This window comes from Anser anser, assembly GCF_964211835.1.
Source record: "Anser anser genome assembly, chromosome: 26".
Classification (NCBI taxonomy): Eukaryota; Metazoa; Chordata; class Aves; order Anseriformes; family Anatidae; genus Anser; species Anser anser.
The window spans coordinates 2,880,294-2,895,266 of record NC_139747.1 but is presented as its reverse complement, the minus strand read 5'-3'; the positions used below and the strand labels follow the sequence as shown (position 1 = coordinate 2,895,266).

Here is a 14,973-nt window from a genome sequence, read left to right as displayed (position 1 = left end):
ACAATAGGCCAAAAAAATGGCTGTAAAATGATGTGTGGATGTCAGAGGTGTAGTAAATCTGCAGTTTAATATATCAGCTTGTGGCCGTTCTTGGCCAGCTTCTGCTTTATTTGCACCTTTTGCATTATTAATAGTAAAAGCTCAGCATTGCATATTGAAAACAGAGGAAGGAAGGCTTAACTGTAGAAAGGTTGGAGTCAGCTGAAAATAAATGCGACTTTACATCTCTGAATGGCAACTCCACCATTCTGCTGCTCCAATCTGTCACACCAGTTTTATACAGTGTGAACTGGATTCAGTTTTCTGGAGGAAGAACATAGCCAGACTTGAGAGAGTGATTCAAAAAAAAAAAAAACCACAAAAAATCGAAGAGCAAAGTTCAGGAGCATCAGTAAGTTCTTTATCATGGTGCTAAATAGATGGCTTTGCCTGGAAGCATCAGTAGTTGGCATTTTGCCTAGCTAAATCTCACACGTTTGAGAGCTGACAAAACAATGCCTTTTAACTATATCAAATGGGCTTTTTTTCCGGAACTGAAAATAGACTCCTTAAAATCATGTAAAAACTGCCGTGTGTAGGCTGGGAGTTGATTAACGCAGGATAACTCCATGTTCTTACGTGCTCAGAAATAAAATGAAAACCTCTTCTTGCTGATTTAATACTATGCTGCTGAACAAAACCTGATTCAATGAAATGCCTTACAAGTATACGATAGCTGCTTTGACTTAAGCCCATTTCTTTCTGGTCTTATGTGGCTTTTCAGTAGCTCTTTGACAGCACGTGGGATCTCTGCACTGAGGTGGGTATCCCCTTAGCCAAGTTAAGCAGCTGAACGTGAAAAGCAGGGTTACACGTTAGGCTGTCTCTTGCTTTCCTTGTGTGTATTCTGTTCTCTTTTGGTGAGACCAGACCTTCCCATCAGGTGAGGGATAAAGTTTTCATGAGTTATTTCTTACAGCTCAAATTCACTCTAAAGTTCCTTGTGTCATGTAGGTACAAAAGAGATTTTTTTCAAAGACACAGTTGCCTTAGGTAGTGTTCTGGTGCTCTGTTCTCCCTTGGTAGGTATTTGTACCTGTAAGAACTCAACTATTTTTGAGTCTCACCAACCATTTCAGTGGAAAATGTCTAATCTCTCTGTGCACGTTGAAAGTGTTATTCTTAAAGTATTGATAACACCTGGTGAGACTTTGTCTCTTAAGTTCGCTGCATGTTAAGCTCGGGTGTTTTCCACAGCTCTACCTACTCTAATATATAGCATACTTCTTGCTCTCTCTCTGCATTTGCAAGTTTTTACATTGGTAAATCTAAGGCACTTGTCTGTAAAGGACCAACTTCCATTTAACTTATGGTAGTGTAAGAGCATTACAGGGTAGCTGCAAAGTATTTCTAAGGGCATTGTGCTCTCAGTACCAGGTAACCAATGTGTTTTTACATTTTTTTTTAGTGCATCTTCAGTGTATTTACATTGGTCTGACACCTTCTACTTCCTACATATGTGCGTTATTAGCAGGAGTGATGGAAACCGGCTCCTTGTATTAAAGCATTTTTGTCACTAGACAATTTCTGCTTCAAACTCAGAATATCGAAGCAGACAGATCGTTGCTTGGAAATAGGCTTTCATCCAAATGCAGAGAATGCAATTATGTGTCGGGGGAAGATATTTTTCATGTTATAGTTTGTCGCTGTAATTCCTCTGCTAGTTTTTTACAAAAAAAAAGTTTGTTTCTTGTCAAATACTGTCACATTTCCCTGGGATAGTCAGTTCTGAGGTACAACTTCATGCTGGACATACTTGAGTGTTATCTGATATCTTTGCCTGAGACAAAAAAGCTCATCTTTAGCTGGCTACTTATCTGTAAACTGATTCATTCTTGTTTGGCCAGGACTCTGGGATCAATGCATCAACTTAAACATCATGTCCTCTAAGCTCATATGAGACGTTGCTGCAGCTAATTGAGGCTAATGTCACTGCAAGAGCTCGGCGCTGCAGGGAGGGTACATGTGTGCGTGAAATGAAGAGGATTTATGAAAAAACTGGAGGAAGTGTTGGGAACTTCCTGCGGTATCCTCCTGCGGTGTCCTTGTACCCTTGCACAGCTACTATAAATAACAGCAACAAGGGATTTTACATGCAAACTGCCTGGTAACTTAGAATAGTAAAGAGAGAGAACTGAATTTCTTTGGTTTTGGTCTGCTTTACACTGCTGCAGTTCAGTTTATAGATAAGAGAGCTGCATCTTCCCCCTTGCTTGGGGTGACTGAGGAGTGATGTGGCTGAAAAAGGGAGAATTGGGGATGGAAGTTGAAGGGTTTGGGGCTGGCAGTACCTCTGGTCTCAGGCTGGGTGCGGGTGGGGGGGGACAAGGTCCTTCTCTTGTGCTGTTCCCTGCGGTGTTTTTCTTGGCTGACCTTTAGGAAGGGAAAAAGGAGGTGACTTGGTCTGGGTGCTCCCAGCCAACACAGAGGGGCCAATTACTGTTGTGGCTTTTGTGGATGAAAGCATTTACCATCTGAAGGCTGGAGTGAGGCCAAGAAACTAATTTCATCCATCAGATGCCTTTGAGTGGGAACTGATGTTGAAGGTACAGCCTGGTGCTAGACCTGAAGAGAGCAGGCAGGTTTCTGAGCAGCTTCTCCAAGGATCAGAAGCTCAAAATGTGCAATATGGAGATGCCAGCGCAGGGAGAGATGCTGTAACTGATCTGTTATCACACCGCCAACAAGCTGTTCATCAGTAAGCGATGATGATTGGTACCTGCTTCTTGTCACCGTTAGCTCACATAATATAGAGCCTCACAGCAAGGCCAGCAGCTCTCTGCCCAGGGAGCCAAGCTGTGGCAGTGAGGTGCTCTTACGACACTTTTCTTACATAAAAAAAAGCTCATTTGCACAATACAAAGCTGAAGTGAACTCATTAAACGTTTATTAAATGACTAAATGACATGCCGCTCTCCTGGGAATCCTCAAGAGAGGGGCTGAGGAAGGCCATAAATATTATTTTTAATTGGGCTCAGAAGAATGCTATGTTCAGGAAAGGTGGTGATCTGGGAGATGAAACCCGTCACACAATAGTGGCAAAACACTGCCTTGCCCAAACAAGTTATCTGCAAATCTCTTTAAAGTCATTGAATGTTGTGGTCCTGCACAAAGTTGTGTGGAAATATAGGATTCTCCCAAGGGCTTAAATGGCTCTCTGGCATGCAGGATTGATGCTAAAGATGGTATTTATTGTCACAGGCACCTAGCTGTTCGGATATTAGCACTAGGTATATCAAAGGTGTTCATGGATACAGAGTTTTTAGCTTTTTGGACTGATGATGACAGTTCTTATCAGCACAGGGAGGCAGAAGCTTGTTGTTTTGCTTGGACTTCTAACCACATTATATGCAATTATGAGTGACAGTAATGAAATCTAGACTTCTGTATTAGGAGTCCTTGATTTTAGCGAACGTGTTTCACTGGAACTACTTTTTTTCTTAAGGATAAGCATGTGCTCTTACTCTTCTCAGTTCTGATTTGTGAAAAAACGAGAGTCTGCCAGAGAAACAAATACGTACCCCCTTGGTGAAGGCATACTTGAAGCCCTGTCTCCTTCCAAAGCACAGAGGATATGACTCGTTCTTGCCCCTAGCTATAGAGCCCTGGCTGTTCAGCTGATGTAGTAGCAGTTCATGCTGTTATTTTTGCCAGGCCAAGCCATGGGTATCAGCCAAAAACCAGCAAGTTGTGCAAGCGCAGCAGCCCCTGCGTTACAGCAGGGTGGTATTTAATTTTCTCTAATAAAGGCTTGCACAGCACAGAAGTAGAGGAGAACGCAGCTGGCTGCCAGCTTCCTCAGAGCTGCCCGCAACCCCCTGTAAATCAATAAAACACATTATACGCTGCTGACCCTCCCACATGGTTAATAATCAGAGGAAAAAGGCAAGACTTTAATGTCTCTGTATTTTCAGAAGGATGCATATCCACTGATCAAGTGAGACAGCTGCTTGGGTGTGTGCAGCTCATCAAATGCAGCTGAAATTCTGTTTTTTTGCAGGGAAATGGCTAATTGCGGGTAGTTCTGGCCCCAGTTGTGTGTTCTGAGCACCAGAAACATCTGACGCATGACAGCAAGAAAGGGGATTCTATATATATTTTCTTTTACATACACTGGGCTCTTGAATAAGCTGTTCATTCATTTTTTCCCCCCTTTCCAGTGTAATCCAGGACTGCTGTAAAGCATCATTAATCAATGTCTGTCCTGTGTTTTTGTAAAGCCTCCAGGAAAGGTTACGTATGACTGTAGATCGATTATGTGTTTTTAAGCCTCGAGGATGTAAGTAGCAAGGGCTGTAAGTTAATCTTGAATATTGTCCTGTTTCTTCTGGCAAAGGAAAAAAAATCAAAGGTGAATACATCAGAGCTATGTGATCTTGCAAGACAGCGGTAAACTTTTTTCCATAATTAAAAAGAAAAACCTTTCATATCAGACCATAAAAAGTGAAGACTTAGGGAAAATGAGTTCTCTTCCTGCATGACTCATCCTCCCAACAGTAGCTACACAAGGAAATTACACAGCTTTGGGAGCTGGCTGAATCAAACAAACCTCTGCTAAACTTTTTGTCCAACTGAAACCCAAAGAACTGAGGTATAGGCCCAAGCTGAGCAGGCCAGATTTTCTTTTGCAACGTGTTAGATGCTTTCTCACTCTGAGTATTTTAAAATTAGGTGAGTGAAGAGGAGCAATTCCCAATGATTTTTTTTTCTTTAGCAAAGATTTCCTACCTTCGGTGCCTGGAGGAAAATACCCTGCTTGTCCCCAGATGAGATGACAATGGGTTTAGCAAAAAAAAAATTCTTTGTTTAAAGTCAGTATAGCAGTAGCTATTATATTTGAACATCTTACTTGCCCATTTCGGCTTCTTTAGCCAGTAAAATAAATTAGAGGAAAAAAATTAAGCATCTCTAGGACTGTGAATGATCTCACAATAAGATAAAATAAGCCTCCTAAGCATGGGCTGTTGTTGGCTTAGAACAAAGAGGCTGGTGTTTCTGGCTGCCTTTCTTTACTCTGCAGTGGTCAGCATAATATAACTATTGTGCCCTGAAGTAATATCTGTGATTCTTCCATTTCCTGCACTTCACGTTGTAGAATGAAATATAAAATTTAAAGCTGTTATGTCCCTTCTTCCCTTTGCTTTGCTAAAAGGATTTCAGCATGCTTTGCCGTGAGGCAGACAGAAGATTACGTTCTGCCCTTGCTAATATGACTAAGGAGAGGAGAGAGGAGGATACGCTTCCTGTCCCTGGGTCAAAAGGGGAAATATTTTTGGCTGAAATTCTGTTCTCGTGCGCCAAGCTGCAGAGACTTTCACCATAGCCACCGGTACAGAACAGATGAAGCTGGGACTCGATGCATGTGGAAGCCTCCTGTTTTTCTTTAAAATGTTTCAGGGGTCAAACTTTAGCTGGCGGAAGCATGTGCAGTTTTGCTACGCTGCAGAATAGCAACAGTTGCACCTGCTAAAAATGAATCTTTGGTTTAATGAGACTCAGGGAAGTGAAAACAATGCAAAGAGACTGGAGGTAATTGCTCAGGGGATGCGATTTTTGTCTTTTGTATGCCTAAGCAAATATTCCAAAAAATATCTGAAGTCGTAATAACAATTAATGCACTCGTTAGTTGCATTTGGAAAGTAATTTTGGAGATATGTGGAGAACAGAAGGAGAAAGATGGGAGCTTTTAAAAAATGCATGAGTAGCAAAGCTGCAGGAGCAGAATTGCGTATTAAGAAAAGCAGAGTCACCCTATGGTATTTATGAAGTAATGTATGTCGCTGTGTCCTTCAGAGGAGATTTGTTATCTCATCTATAGGTTGTTCTTCTATCCCAACACAGCTGAAAGGCAGGATATATGGACATTAATCATGCATTAGACTGTTAAACTCCTTTAAGTAAATATTGTCCTGAGATGTGAACGGCTGAGATCAGTGGAGGCTCCCAGTTAGGATAAGTCACTTTAAAGAATTAAAGTAGATTTGTGAAAGCAGCTAAACTTTAGTATTTTTTCACTGTAGAGACGTGCTACACTGATTTATTTCACTAACATCTGACAAATGGAAATATCACTCTCCAAAAATAATTAGAACTTTCAGCGTCCTACTGCGTGAAGCAATATCAGCTGGGATTTGCTGACCTTTGGATAATGGAGCTCACGATGTTTAATGTCACAGGCAATGCCCCTAGAGAGACTTGGCAACAAAGGTTAAGAGGGAATGGGGGTCTTGAGGTTCAGAATATGTGGGGAGAAACATAGCGGGTAGCTCACCATTCAGGTTTATGCTCCAATTTCACTGCTGTATGCATGCCTAAAAAGTGATGATGTGGCGTTTTGCTCTCCCCAGTGCCTTAATGTATAGTTGGCAGAATGAACTGCCTTTCCAGAAGAAATCCTGCCACCATTATAAATAGTAAAGGTGCATTAGTAATTATGAGATGAAAATTTCATATTTTATGCATGATGTTTCATTAATTTGCAGCTGCGCAGTATTGTGCTGTAACTTTCGTTCCTGTGAAATAAGAGCGAGCAAGGCCAGACCGCCTCCTGAAAGTCCTAATTCAGAAAAAGGAGACAAAAACTAAGGCTGTACTTGCATTTCTGCAATACACGGATGCGATAATACTAGAAGCAGAGGATTGCTGCTTGTCGTACAGCTTCCCTAGGATGCTCTGTGTCTTTTCCTGCAAGGGACCCCTTGCAGCAGCAGCCCTGTTTGTACCATCAGAAATAATGCATGCCCTGATTGATGGCTGTCTTCCAGCTCGAATCAAGCCAGTGTAAGTAATCTACTCAGGACCCCAGTAACACCTTCACCCTTCTTCATTTAGAAGGATGCTTCAGGCCCTCTTCCACTTGCATTTCAGTCCTGGAACCAGCTGTTTGCTAGGAAAGCCTAACACCGTGAAGCAAGTCCAAGGCAGGTCCCTGTAGTATTCTGAGCAATGTGAAATATGGGTAAGGAGGAGAAAGCAGGATGAGAACAAAACTATCCTCACATCCTTTTGTTCCTGGGCTTCTTCCATTTGTCTTCAGTTAAACCAGTGTTATGGTGAGGAGCTGTAATGAAAGCAAATGTTGTTTACAGAATGGTTGTCTTCATATCTTATATAACTTCCTCCTGGTTATAAGCGGTGAGTCCTGAGCAATTCCACCTAACTAAAAACAAAAACCCCTCTGTATACAAAAAAGCTTCATCTCCTTTATAGTTTGTCAGGCTACAACAAATGATTACTATTTTAAGGATGTTTCTATAGTTACTTTTCATGCTAAATATGTCCTTTGAATTTGATTATAAATTTTGTGTTCATTAAAACAATTTTTAATTTTGAACTACAGCCAAATACTTTCTAATTTTGTTTTACTCTGCATAGCTGCAAAAATGCTGTTATGCTTGTTTCAGTGACCGTTGCGGATCCCATTTTCCTAGTCAAAGACATGCCCATTAATCTTATCATCTAATCCTGTAATACATTTCTATGGAAGTACTCTAAGTACCAGCTCCTGAGTTGCTAGAGCAAGACCTTTAATTGAGATCACGAAGTAGGCAGTGGGAACTGCTCTGGGAGCTCACCGTGATGCTTCCCATACTGTTATTTAGGGGCTCGTTACTTCTGCAGCTGTAGAACATGAAAGCTTCAGCTAGAGCTGAGAAGTTTCATTTCAAAGCGTTCTTTTATCAAATGTTACTGTAGTCATCTTTTCTTTTTTTAATTTTACTTTTAAAATCCTTAAGAGCACTGCTGTGATAATGAACAGGATGTTTCAGAATGGGAATGTTTTGAAGAAAATCTTTGTTTTTGAAATTAAAACACAAGACAACTGTCTTTCCTTCTAGCTGTAGCCACTCCTGCATCAAACAAGATTGGAAAGCAGTCCTAAACTGCTTACAAAGGCAGGATTTTTACTTCCATTTTGTAGTGTTAGTGCTTGCTGGAGATCAGAGGAGTGCACGTGGTGAAGCTGGAAGCTTGCTGCTGCTTCTGGTGTGGCAGCTCCGCATCAGGACTGAGCGGCTGCAGTAGCAAAGTGGTGCTCTTCGGAGGCAGCCAGAAACATTTTGCTTTGTTCCTCACTAAAGAATCCAGCTGCCCTGTGAATAAGGGGTTCCAGGGGAAATTTTGCTCTTAGTCTGAACGTTTGGGGGCTCATCAGAGAAACTTGGTATCATCCGAACTAATCCGGTCAGTGAGGAAGGTTTCGTGCATTAGCATCAGCCTAGCCTGGGGACAGTCATTTCTGCATCTCTGAAAGGCTCCCTTTTGTGTCTCTGCACATGATGCAATTATATCCTCATTAACTCTATAGGGGATGTCTTATTTAGGTCAAGATGTCAGAGATGATGTACAGCTGAGCTAGCTCCCAGGCTTTTTTCCTCAGGACTCTTACTGCTTTTTTTCTGATCAAAAGATTTGTAGTTTTCCAATGGAAAACTAATCTTTTGGGAAGTCTGATGAAAGCATGTGACTTGCTATAGCTGACAGGGATGTGGCTGGTGCCACGCATGGCTGCCTTTGATTTCTTGTCCTGAGGGATCAGATACCACTTAAGGCAGGCAGACCAGAGCAAACCTCATCCTAATGATGTTATTGCCATTGTGAGGTGCCTCCCATCCTTTGCTGTATCCTTTTTAGTCTCCTTTTATACTGACAGGCACTGCTGGGACCATGGCAAAGGTACCTGCCAGGCGCACCAGTGCGGTAAACGCATAATCCTGGTGAGTTTATCACCTACTGCTCATATAAGGAGCTGCTAAGATGTGAGCAAGCAATGTAATCAACGTGAGAAGGGGAGGAAGAGATGGATTTTGAGGTTTGTAGCTTCTTCAGTGTCTTTAATCAGCAGTGCACGGGGGTTGAATGAGCTTGGTTGAGCTTTCTACAGCATAATGCTGTCTGGAGAGAGATCGGTACGAGGTTCTGATATATCACAGTGGGACCCAGACCTTCTTAGAAGACTCTCATGGGCTGAGTTTGCAACTGCTAGTGTAACAATAGTGGTTGTCTTCTAAATTTAAATGGCCCAAGCACGATACCCGGACTCTTTGTTAGGGATTGTACATTGGGAAGCAGCACTGGAAGCTGAACACTTGCTCAGAGGGCACTGAAGTAGTCCTATCTTAAGCCCTGGACGTCTGGTTGTTATAATCATGGGTATTGCTATAGGACAGTCCCTATTGCTCCCAATTTAAAAAAAAAAAAGACAAACCAAAGCAAACAAATCAAAGCAGATTTAAAATACTGCCACTTGCTCACTTAACTTGGCTTGTGAGAGGACACTTCCAAGGCTTTACAGGTGGCATCAAAGTCAAGAGCTTACTAAATGCACTGTCCTTTCACACTATTTCCATGTTGGACTGGGTTTGGGCTTAGAAGAAATGTCAGCGAAGGTTATTTTGACCACCGAGATCTGATCAGAAGCTCCTCGCTCAAGCTGCAGCGTTACAGATGCAGTACACAGCCATTTTAATTAAACACCCATCCTCGTAATCAAATGCTTGGCTTCTGGAGATGTCACCTTGTGTAACTTGATTAGATTTTACTCTGCTAGAGGATGGAATCAATTTTTCTTCTAGTTGTTTGCTAAGAGGTTTTTTATTAATAACACAAATGGAAATTTAACTTGGAAGGGCTCCTCCTTGTATAGATCTGGGTCTTCTTGCCAAGTCTATGTTCTTGGCTCTGTCGCAGGCTCAGTGATGACTTTGATGGCTCATTCTGGGTCTTGGCTTTCCCTACACCATTTTCCTGTGCCAGTTCCTCATTTGTGGAATAAAAGTAGCTCTTCCCTAAACTCATAATCCCTTCGTTACTGTCTGGTATTCCAACCCAATGGCAATGAGGGCTGCATGTGTAGATCATCACATCCTGGTGGGATTTATTCCTTAAGGTTTGCTTCATGTATGAGCTCATGTTACACAAGCCAAACTTGAGGAAAATATGCAAGTGCATTGAAAAAGCAAACTTTGACACTTAAAAAGCAAGCAGGGTTTCCTAGGGTAAAGCAGGCCTGTCTGGATTAAGTGGCTCTGGCATATTGCGTGACTGCCTCTTTCTAGAGCTCTGACTCACTTATGTAGTAAAACATTTATGTTTTACAGCATCAGGACATGTTTGTATAGGTGAAGGGAAATTGCTCAGGTAGAAAATGCTGCTCTGGGCTTCCGTCCCCTGTGGAGGGACAGCAAATCTGCGTGCAGATGCTCGGCACAGACACTCGAGTAACCTCTGCATTTGATGCCTGCTCAGTGCTGGGGATGTATAATTGATAGGGGCATGCGTCCCTGCTGCAGGCTCCTAACAAGGCTCCCATACATTAATGCATTACCTTAGCAGGCCGCAGGGGCTTTGGGTTTCTGTGCATGTGCAGGTTATGTGGGGTAAATTTGTAATGTCAGCTGTTTTGTTACAGGCTTATCATGCAGGGGATGCGAGGAAGCTTGCTTGATTTCACTGGGGAGGAAAGTACTTCTTGCTCATGGATAGGAGGGACATGGGGAGTGAGCATGGCATGGCTGATATCCTAAATATTCACTTGTTTTTTGTGTGCGGTTGTTTCTCTGCCAGTGTCTCCACTTGTGTTTAGGAAGGAAAAATGGGGTAGAGTCGTGTGTCACTGCCTATAACTTTGAGACAAAGCAGATGCAGGAGCTCAGGGTAGGAGGTAAATGGATAGATGGGGACGTGGCAGAAAAACAGGTTAGCTGGTGCTCATCTGGCTAGTCCTGACTTGTGGTGACTCTGGGCCATCTTTGACAGGTATCATCACTACTTGGTCAACAGGGGTTGGAAATATTTAATGGAATTTACTAATTTGATCAGCAATGGAGACTGCTACTCAGTGGAGAAAGAAAATGGATTCCCCCCAGACTAGAGTGCAGCAATACCTAATTATCTCATTCTGGCTGTTGCCCTCTGTGCCCACATGTATTCAATCATTCTCATTTAGTTCTGGCACCATAAGGATTTGTCACTTAATAATTTGTTTTACTTGTAGCCATTTCCTTTTGATAAAGTGAGCGTCAGGTGGCTGTTCCTGGGTATTTTGCTGATCCGATCATTGAAACTATTGTTCAAATAGTGTTTCTGCATTGCTTCAATTAGCATAAAGGAAAAGCTGCATGCGCTGCCATAAATTAACCAATTTACTTGTGATTTTTTTGTGCTTACTGCTGCTGTAGAGATCTATCATAAAGCTCACTATTTAATCCTTTACCAATACATTCACTTAAGAATAATGTATGTGTTAGCCATTTGCTGGTCTGTATTTATGTTAAGAGTTCCAGCAATAGTCAATGATAGGCATAGATCGTAAATTGAAGGATGCCACATATGAAAACTCTTGCTCACCTGAGTGTAGCAAGGATGCATTATCTGACAGTAATTGCTCTAATTAAGAAATGGATCCTCCTCCTAAAGCCTTTTTTGAGAGGAAGAAACTGTAGCTTTCATGTTGTGGTCAGGTGCGAAGGCTTGCATATGCTGTGAATCTTAATTCTAGATGTTGATTTTTTGCATCTGTATCTGTAAACCTGCTCTGTGTGTAGTGGGTATGTGTACAGGCTTTGAATGAATTATAAATATTTAGTTATGCTTTTAGATCTCTTTATCACATCAGAGCTCATTAAAACAAAGCAAATGTAATCAATCAAACTTGCTGGTAAAATGTGACAGGCAGTTAAATTAGGGGATTAAAGTTGTGGATTCCTGGAGGTACTCTAAACCAGAAGGATGCAAAAAGCTTGGTTCAGATGTGCTGGTGTGAGGGTTCATGCTGGATGGCTCCTGGAATACCGTATGTAGGAGCAACTCACAGTAAAGTGGTTGCCTTTGGGTTGTATCACATTAAATAAGGACTTAAGATTTCGTGTTTGAAAGACAAAAAAAATTTCTTCTTTTTTAATACTCTGATATACATAGCTCTGCATCTGTTTTGTATCTCTTCTGTGGGGTATTTGGTAAGGTACATAACAATCTGCTTTAGTTAGAAGATAAATGGATAAGAAAATACATTAAAACTTGTAATCATGTGGCTTGCCTATAGTCCAGGATCATGTCTGAATTGTACTATGCAAAATAGGAATAAATATTAAATATTGGTGCAAAGTATAAGTCTATATTTTGTTCAGCCTTTGGCTTGCCTAGAATGTAAATCATTACCCTACATTTTTTTCAGAGTAATCTAAAGGAATCTCAATTTTTTTTAATATTTAATCTTTTTTATCTTGTTCCATTTTCTGTTCTATATTCCCAGCATACCAATACTTTATCTTGACTTTTTTTGAATATGAGAACCTAACCTCAGCACTTGCCTCTTCCTTTGTGAATGTGTGGCATTCTGCAAAATAGGATTTTACTCAGTGGCTGAGGGTTTTGCGTGAGGCTTTCACGTTTCTGATACATGAAACAGCTTTTAGTAGGCTCTCTGAAATGACCTGATATTCACCTCTCAAAAAACATTGAGCAGTATCCCCAGATAGGCAGAATGGTTGAAGGTGGGTTTTGTCCTAGCTAACCCATCCCCAAAGTGTCTCTTTGGATAGATAAAGACCTGACATTTCCTTCCAGTGGAAGCCACAATGTCGCATCCTAGCCAGCAGTGCTGCCAGAGACCTGTCTTCTCTTTTCTCTTGTGCTTCCTCCCTCGCCAGGTTTTGCAAAGATCCCAATACGTAGACTTTGATGTGAAAAAGAACACCAGTGACAACCCAAATGAATATCCCCACAATATGCGTTGGTATGGTATTTATGGAATTGCAAACCTGCAGGCTTTAATAACGCATCAGATTTGTTGCACTATAATCTCTGGTGTAATTGTTATAATAAATAGATATTGTAGACGAGCATATTGTAAATAAATGACTTAGCTTTAATTTCATTTGGCTGTGGGGAGAGCAAAACAACAAAATGCCAAGGATATTTTTTATCCCTTGATTTACGTTAGTCCCAGATATAAACAAGGCTGTTTTTCAATTGCATGAGTCTAAATTGGAGGCACAAATCTCACCTCTTAATGACTTGAATGTCACTGCCACGAAGCTCCATTTTACATGCCCAGAGTTCTAAGCCAAAATGTGCATTTTTCAAATGGAGATCAAAAAACCCACATTTTTTTCATCTGCTTGGATCCCAGCGTGTGAGTACCAGACCATCAGCTAGAGTTAATTGGTGCTGTCCAATTAACCTCAGCTAATTAACATGGTCATTGTCTTTGGATATAACAATGCAGGTATGATCCAAAGCTCTACACACCAACTGTTAACTCCTGTCTAGTGCTTAATCCTTGAGCGAAGTATCTCTGTGAGCTCTGCACCGCCAGCAGCAGCAATCTGCTTGTCTGGTACCCTGAGCTTTTCAACCAGAAGCTACTCTTGGAAAGTGCAGGGTGCCTTCAAGTGCTTTTCAAGGCAACGGGATTAGAGAGGTATTCCTAATTTGGCCCCATAATCCCTTCAAGTTAAGGGGTACCTTTTGACAGCCCAGTGTGTCTGCTTCACTTTTCAGTGGGTGTGTTCATCATCATCTCTCTGTCTCCCTTGCACACAGATTAACGCTGCCATCAGATTTCACAGTTGCATAAACTACAAAGGCATATTTTTCAGTAAGTGGCCTAACTCCTGCTATTGTGTCAGGCTTGGGAGGGAGAAAAGGATTCCAGGAAATTAATTGAAGGCTTGTAATGGGAATTTGAAATAAGACCTGGAGGCTGTTGTTCCCTTGAGTTTGGGACAATGCTACACTTTATCATTAGTGATGTCAGGAAATGTTAATCTGTGTGTTACAGCTTTCATGGAAAGCACTTGTGCTTTTGCAGTGTACAAATTAAAAACACTGTAAAACCTGGAAGAATTTAGTGAGCTCGGGGGAAGGGTACTAAAGGGGGCTCAGCCTTGGATCGATGCTATAAAAATTGTATGATGCTTTGCAGATGGCTGAGTATAAATCTCCTAGCTGCCTTACCTACTGCTTTTGCATCTTGTGGCTAAATATAGACGAGCGCTTCTTTGGCTGGCGTCAGTCAGTGCTGCTCTGCTGAACACGAGGGACTTTCATCAGTTTATACCAGCAGATTCCTATTTAGCGATGGGAAGTATTAGAAGTGAAGCAGGTTGTGTTGTGTTGTTTCAATTAATGTGCAAAGATACCTGCAGAGCCAAAGAAAATAGAAGAGAAAGCAGGCACTTATCCTCTGCAGTTGTAATGTATGTGCAGATATTGAGTTATTGTACGTATCAAGCTAATTACTGTAATGAATGGATAATAATCCTCTAGCAGCCTGTGAGATTGCTTGATGACATACTGGGCATCTTTTAGCTTGCCACTACTTTAATCCATATTTAGTTGATGACTAATGAAATGCAACCCAGAGATCCTTGTTACGAACGCTTCTATTGAAATAATTTAACCCAGCTATTTATTATCCAGCTCCTCTTTTAGTTCCAGATTGCTTTCTGCTCTACAGGTGCTTCTGGGTGCTTAGAATAAAAGCACGGGCTTTCAATTCTGGGATGGCTCCATGCTTAGATAGAAATAACCATTTAGGCAAGGATCAAACTCCACTTATGCATCTGATTTGTTGCTTCTGTTTTGCAGACAAACAGACCTTCAGGCGTCACGTGTAGTTTTGTACATGATTGTATTAAAGTGGGCACTTCCTTCCTGGCAACTCTGCCTTGAAGCAAGAAAACTGATGGCCTGTGTAGCTAATACACTACTTAAATTTGCACTTCAGAGATACGCACAATAAATAGAGCAAAAAGTGCTTGGCTGCTGAGTCAGTACAAGCTGAAATGGTGTGAAGTTGTCTCTCTTCCTGTGACTTGCTGCGCACACCCTTTCAGTAGCATCTGTCACGTCAATAGGATGTGCGTCTTCTAAGGGGATGCAGCGAGCCAAAAAGTTGTTAAAAATCATGAGCTGCTCAGGTGAAGCTGA

General features: G+C 41.5%; 1 long non-coding RNA gene across 9 annotated transcripts in view; it reads left to right on the top strand.

The window, feature by feature from the left end:
* LOC310886737 overlaps positions 1–14,973 on the top strand; it is a 170,498-nt gene that overhangs the window by 17,519 nt on the left and 138,006 nt on the right. Inside the window, exon 3 of one of the 9 annotated variants that reach the window (XR_014575447.1) lies at positions 14,632–14,827. The exons of 5 other annotated variants lie outside the window; for them this stretch is intronic. This is a non-coding gene — a long non-coding RNA (uncharacterized lncRNA). Of the gene's footprint in view, positions 1–1,886; positions 2,733–5,191; positions 6,159–12,689; positions 12,902–14,631; positions 14,828–14,973 lie in introns of those variants that run through there. 3 more of the 9 variants (XR_014575448.1, XR_014575449.1, XR_014575450.1) reach the window with 3 other exon arrangements.